The sequence below is a fragment of the Calypte anna genome, chromosome 2 (assembly GCF_003957555.1).
Source record: "Calypte anna isolate BGI_N300 chromosome 2, bCalAnn1_v1.p, whole genome shotgun sequence".
In the NCBI taxonomy this organism is placed as follows: Eukaryota; Metazoa; Chordata; class Aves; order Apodiformes; family Trochilidae; genus Calypte; species Calypte anna.
Genome location: NC_044245.1, coordinates 139,298,524 through 139,305,490, shown reverse-complemented (window position 1 = coordinate 139,305,490; position 6,967 = coordinate 139,298,524). Strand labels below are relative to the sequence as shown.

The 6,967-nt window shown below is 46.9% G+C and overlaps 1 protein-coding gene across 7 annotated transcripts in view; it reads left to right on the top strand.

Moving 5' to 3' along the window:
• The first annotated feature begins 1,783 nt into the window (after positions 1–1,783).
• The window catches only part of ZHX1 (zinc fingers and homeoboxes 1), a 28,658-nt gene continuing 23,474 nt past the window's right edge, over positions 1,784–6,967 (top strand). For 6 of the 7 annotated variants that reach the window (XR_003987304.1, XR_003987303.1, XR_003987301.1 and 3 more), the window contains exons 1-2: positions 1,784–1,961; positions 2,818–2,928. The gene's annotated coding sequence lies outside the window, so the exon portion shown is untranslated. Of the gene's footprint in view, positions 1,962–2,553; positions 2,725–2,817; positions 2,929–6,967 lie in introns of those variants that run through there. The other variant, XM_030446538.1, reaches the window with a different exon arrangement.

Genomic DNA, 6,967 nt, shown 5'->3' with positions numbered 1-6,967 from the left:
GCATCCACTTTGCATACTAGTAAGGGAGTACCATTAGTAGGAATACCAATTATTTTCAATACATCCTGGCAAATAGTTCGTGGATAAAACCAAAGTTCACAAGAAAGAATAAATCTGATTTTCAAACTTCGTATGTATTGGACCCTGATCTTTTGGATGTTAAGTGTGTGACAACAAATAATACTGGGCTGTCAGATAATATTTCAATAGGAAGTTAATAAGGACCAGAGCTCATGATTAAGATCATAATCTCTTCAGTAGACACATACATTTTCTCTCCTTTGCTAGGTGGTTTATTCTTTGGATAGGAGGAAGTGCCATAATAAACATGTCTACTCATAGAATAAATTGGAAATTAAATTTCTCATGCTATCTTTGCTTTGCAGGAAGAGGTATCTAAATTTTAAATAGCTACACAGAATAAAATGGCTCTAGATATGTTGTTAACTTCTCAAAGAGGACTATGCACAATTATTAATATGAACTGCTGTGTATACAGAAATCAGAGTGGGAGAATTACCACTGATTTAAACAAAATCATATGTGAAATTCAAAAAGATTATACAGCTCTGGGATTTTAAGAGGTTTGGGAACTGTTAATTTCCTTATTCCCTGATTTAAGCTGATGGGTCAAGTGAGTGTTGGCGTCATTGATAATAACCTTGTTAGCTTTCCATGTTTCTAATCTACTTCTACACTGCACCTGTAAGCTTTTTGCATGCTTGAAGTGAGCTTTGACAAGAGCTTTGTTCAATAACAAGATAATGTTGATGCACATTTGTGGAAATCATGATTACTAGTACATCTTCAAGACTTCCCAAGGGGGGAATTGATATTGGTAAGGGTTAAAATTAATATGTAAATATGTTTGAGCTATTCTTCTGCAGCTACATTTCCATCTGCTTTTCTGCGGCTTGAATCCCTCAAGTGAAACATTCACAAGGTCAGTTTGAAACTGTGCATCCCAAGAAGTGCCCAAGAAGACTACAAAAGGCATGGGAGATGCTTGCAACAGCGTTTGGCAAGAACATCACCAGCATAGGAGTCCTGAAGTGAACTTCGCCTTGGAGTGAGTCGGAGACACTTACCCAAACGACCACCCGCCAGCTCTGTTCTGCTCCCTTGTCCCTGAGGTATTTACTAAAGGAAAAGGTCCGCTCTCTCCAAATTCCGTAACTCAACAACAACAATAAAAGGGGGGTGTTGTGTTTTGTTTTGTTTTGTTTCCCTTCAGAGCCGCTACTTTTGTGCTCACTCGTCCCTGCTTTGGGGCTCTGGACCCTGCAGCCGTGTCCCTCCCTCACCACCAGATCAGGGCCTGAGGAAAACTCGGGGCTGGCGGCAGAGGAAAAGCCTTCGCGGGTCTGGAGACGACGCTGTCCTTAAAAGCCGTCTGGAGGGGTCTAGCGCGGAGCCCAAGTTCTCCGGCGACGGAGCGGGCTGCGAGGGCGCCGCTGCCGCCCCCCCGGGAGCTCCCAGCTTCTCAGTCCCCTTCCTCCATGCGCAGTGGCTGCACCTCGGCTGTCCCCGAAGGCGGAGAAGACACCGGTGTCCCCCGGGCTGCGGCACCGGGGTAACCCCTCGATGCCACGGCGGGGCCGGGCCGCCCTCCGGATGGTGTCCACCGCCTGACGGGCGGGGCGGCGGAGCGGCTCCGCCCCCGCTCCCTGCCAGGGAGGCTGAGGCACCGGCCGCCGCTGCCCGGCTTCCCGCGCACCCGACCCGGGGCGGCGAGGCGCCGGGAGGATGCGAGTGGGCGCTGCGGGCGGCGGCGAGGCGAGGGCCCGGGCGGCCGGCGGCGTTGGGAGTTCCCGGCTCACCCGCCGCCCCCCCGCCCCAAAAGAAGTGCAGTAGTTTGTGAAACGCAAGATGGCGGCGCGGCCGTGAGCGAAGGCGGCAGGCGGGCAGGCAGGCGGGAGGGCGGCGAGGGCTGAGGGGGCGAGGCGGAGCGGCGCCGTCAGGTAGGGGCTTGCGTCTCCCGCCGCCTCTGGCGCGGGCGGAGAGGGGGCTCTGGGCGCCGACCCCCCCGGGGAGGCGTGCCCCTCGCACGCCCCCGCTTCCCCCCGGGGAGCGGTCCAGGTGCTCTCCCGGGGGGGCACGGGGCAGCCCCAGCCGGCGGGGGCGAAGGGGCCGAGCGGGGCCCGGCGGGGGCGACCGCCCCTCTGCCGCCCGCGGAGTGGGCGCGGTGGGCCGGCCGCGCCCCGCCCGCCTCCCTATTGTCTGAAGGCGGCGAGCGAGCGGCCGGCGCTGTCCCCGCGGCCGGGGGACATCGCCTGCCAGGGGCTGCCGGCTGTCACGGGGAGCCGGGGCGGAGGGAGAGCCGGGGCGTGACTTCGAGGCGGACCGCTGCCTTCCCCCTGGCCTGACCCGACCCGACCCTCGGGGCGCTTAAACCCTTTCGAGTCCGCGGGCGATCTCCTCTCCGCGTTCTTCCCTCCTCCGCCCTGTGCCAGCGCAGGAGCCGGGAGTCTGTGCGTGGCTCTGCCCGCCGCAGGGCGGAGGAAGGTTCGCCTGACTTGTCAGTCGGGAAGGAGAGTCAAGAAGTTGCGCCCGGAGGAGCTGGCGAGTTGCCGGCTGGTACCCCCGGGCTGGCGGACTGACAGGCGGACTGACAGGAGGACTGACAGGCGGACTGACTGACCGACAGGCTGGCGGCATGAAGTTCTGGCTGCAGAGTTGTCTCGCATCCCGTGGGGTTGCAGAGCGGGGGCAGAGCAGTGCGATGTATGTGCAGGCAGAGTTGGGGAAGATGTGTGGTTTACTCCTCGGGGGGTGTCTGGGTTCTGGGGTGCGTTCTGACGCTCGGCTCTCCCCTAGATCAGGATGTGCAGCGCTGGAGATCAACACCGACCACAATAAAGCACGAAATGGAGGCAGTTCTGGATCTCTGAAAGGGTTCACAGGATCTGCAATAGTGAACGTTTTCTGGTAGGTACTTGTGCTTTATTTCTGAGCTTCTTGGGCTTTCTGGCAGGTTAAATAGTTAATGGAAGGATGGAGAAGTTTACTTTGCACTGTGTCATTTCACACAGGGAAAGCTGAGTTGTCTCTTGGTCTGCAAGCTGCTGCTACTTTTTAGAATACAGATGTATAGAGAGCATATTGGGCTTGCCAAAGTGCATGTAAACATAGTATAAATAAAAAGTGGGGTTTGTGCTGAACCTTGCTATATGAAAACAAACCTATTATAGGTAGAAATGAGAAAGGAATTTGAAAAGCTGTGCTGTTGGTTTTGACCAACAGTCTGGTTTGTGTTTGTTTCTTGGAAGGATATCACACAACATAAGGAAGCTTGTGAGAACTTACAGAAACCCTGTTTAAAACAACCTGCAAACTATAGGAATACCCTGAATTGTGGTCTCCTTGGGCAAGCATGCATCATTTAGAAAACCCTTCTGTTACTGTCCTTAAACATTGCCAGCCAGGCAGTCTATTTCACTTACAGTGTTAAATGAATTCTTCTGAGCTTATTAGAAATAGATGCCATTTTTTTAAGAGAAACAATTTGCTTTTGACTTCAGGCTAGTGGTTCTTTGCACATTGCTGGAGTGAAAAGCTTTCCACTGTCACATTTGGTTAATGTGCACATGTATTATGATTGTCCCCAAACTTGTCTTTGTAAAATGTAGCAGTCTGAGGTAGAGCTTTTTCTTTGTGAGGCATACTTTAGTACTCTCCTAATGTTTCTAATGACTGTCTTCTGGGTAATTTCCTCTCTTGCAACACCCTCGAGGACCTGTGGGTGCTTTGGCTGGATCTAGTTTCCTGGTGTCAAGCCTTAATTGTCAAGTCATTTATATGTATGTTAATTATGATTGGACTAGACTATTTATCACTGCTTACCAGAAAATCATTGGAGACTGTTAGAGCTCTGTGTTGAACAGTTCTGCCTCTTGTAGATTCCTCGGTGCTGAAGAATTTCTGTTGAATAATGGACTTAGTACTATTGTTAGGATTCCTTTTGTTCTGACTGTTTCTTGTGCCTTTTGCTTCACTGAGCAGTATTTAGTATTTCACTTAAGTTGATTGCTATCCCTTAGCTCCCCCCTCCTATCCCCCCATTTGTTTCTGTGTAGTCTGAAGGAAAGGATTAAATTTATGTTAACTTTTCCATCTAGTTACGATCAACATTTGTTACCCTTTTGTTTGCATGTGACTTCAGAAGAGACTTGATTTGAAAAAGTGGTATGTCTTGCAAGTCAGATTCTTTTCTCCTGTTTGAATTAAGGTTTGCTTTCCAGCTTTATGAAACTGGGACTTTTAAAGCACATGTTAAATATAAGCAAGACACAGTCAGCTGCAACTAAGCTATAGCTAACCTATATTTTGGTCATCAGTTTCTCTTTACTTGTCAAGCTGAAGTCTAATCAAGAATTCCATTGTGTCAAAATCAGTATTTTTGTTAATTTATTTTCAGGATTTTTAGAAATCCTGAGCCTGTTGCAGAATTAACGGAATGATCTCTCTGATCTGATCTGGCTGTTTATTAATTCAAAAGTCATGTGTAATAATGGTTTTGTGGTCATTGAGTGGAGGAAGGGTCTGAACATTTTTAGCTGAGCTCATGGACGTTTTGTTCTGTTCTGTGTATTAGTGGTCAATATTCCCTCTCCTTGCACTTTATATACAGGGTCACTGAGCCATAAATGTCCAAGATGGTTTGCCCCTGAGCTGTCTGCGACTTGTAAACAATGATGCAGTTTTCAATATAGTACCACTTCCCCTTTTTCTCTTGTTTACTTTGTTTTCCATAAATAGGCAGCAATACTGATCTTAGTATTTTAGTCATGTATCTCCCCACTGTGTGTCAGTAGCACCACCTTTGCTGAATATATACCCATAAGAGTATGATTTTCTATTGTTATATAAGTTTCCAATATTGTCAAAATAGGAATTAAAGCGCCTTCTTTCTTCCAGCTATTAAGGGGATGTGATTACTTAAGTTTTCATCGTGTACGTCATATAAAGTCCAAGTTATAGTCTTTATTCCAATACATGTTCTCCCTTTTTTTCTCTGTCTCATAATTTTTTAATTTTTAAATTTTTTGGGCTAGCTCAGGACCTTCCCAAATATTCCAGCCACTTTCCTGCATAAACAGTTGTTTCTTTTTCTGTGGAGGTAAAAGCCACCAAAACCTATCCATGTCCTTATCCTGTACCATCCAGGTGGCATGTAGCAATTCAGTGCCTTGCATCACTTTAATGGATGGTTCGTTTCCAATTATGTTTTCTTTCTGTTGAGCTAGAAGGAACTTGAGAAGGTCCACTCAAGTCTTTTTTGTATCCTTCAGAGTTCAGTGCACTGTAACAAATTTCATAATACAGCTTTTGCTACCAGTGAATCCTTTCTAACCAGCCTGAGAAATCAGTCCAAGCTGAGCAGAAGTCTATTGTTGTTGTTGTTGCTTGTGGGAAGATGTGTACAACTCTTATCTTAAAGAGATTTGGAATCAGAGTAGTTGTTAAAGTTCAGTAAAATGCAGTGAGAAGGAGTATGATGTAAAGGGGCAAGAACTGGAATGTAGAGTACACTTATATATTATTAGCAGTATTATGCTAAAAGAGGAATGGATGTGGTTGTTGAGAGAACCTTCAGGGAAAAATGGTGAAGAACTTTGAATGTACTACTTTTTGCAGCCCTCAAATGACATCAAAGATTGCAAGGAACTTAATGCTGCAAACGTCTTTTAGCAGTGTGACTGCTGCTTGTGCCCAACAGGTCTAAAAGAGTTCAACATATTCTCCTTCCAAAGAACAGGCTTCAAATTGTGTTTGGAGCCATTTAAGAAACTGAGTTTGGTATTGTAGGTTCATTCTGTGCAACTTGGCCTTCCCCAGTGGTGTTCTGCAGTCTGCTGCTCACCTTCCTTATCTATTTGTCTGCCTTACCAGGAGCTGAAGGAATTTAACACACTGCCAGGGGACCCGCAATTTGAAGCCATTGCAAGGAAGCCTTGAGGGCTGGCAGTTTTGTTTAAACAGTGGGCAGGCAGAAGTGTGTAATGAGGCATGCATAACGCCAGCCCTCTTGTTTGGCAAAGCCCCCACCGTTCTGTGAGCACTGTGAGAGCCAAATTCACCCCACCAGACAGAAGGACAGAAATGAGCTTTTGAATGTTCTAATGGTTATGGTAAAAGTTCCACATGTTCAGCACTCAGTCTTTAAAGCATCTTATGAACCACATATACTGGATGGGAAATAGCTGTTAGCTTACAATGAGTTCTGTGAATTCAGCAGTTGTATTACACAGGTTTTAAGGCTTGAAACTTTGTTTATAGATTGGGAATGTGATTATTTTAATGTTATCTTCCTTGCAAAGGTGCTAGGAGTTTCACAGATGAAAACACATGTTTTTCTGGGCTAAGGCAATCTTGGTAGAGATCTCTAAGCTTAGTTTTCCTAAAAATTGAGAAATATTAACCTATACAAAACATGACACTAAGGTGGTTTGCCTTCCTCCCTGTGTTGTAGTGGAAAGATATGTTTCTTATGTCAAAATGCCCTTGATTTGAGAACTCTTGCTGTCTGTGTGCATAGGTGTATGGCTCTGCTTTAGGTCCAAACAAGATCTAGGATGCTGCATATCCTAAGAAAAGTAAAGGGGACAGTGGGGCAGGAGTCCGGAAAGAAGTTATTACTACCAGGGCTGTAGAAGAATTGGTAGTTAAACCTCAGTTACAGCTTTGTGCTTCTTCCAAAAGTCCAGTTTCCTGATTAACCTTTAGAATACTTTCAAAGTGGAAAAATACTGCCTTTTTAAAATTTGTAGGTCAGCTGCCTTCAGAAGCATCAGTTGGAGCTGAGGGCACGCCTCAAATCAGAGCTGTATTGGGAGTAGTTTGGCACTTGGCAGCAGCTCCCAAGTGAGCTAGATGGAGGAAGTGGGAAGACTGTGGGGCTTATGCTTCTCAGCAGGACTCTCAGCAAGGTGAAACACACTGGTAGCTTCAGTGGAATTTGAATTTG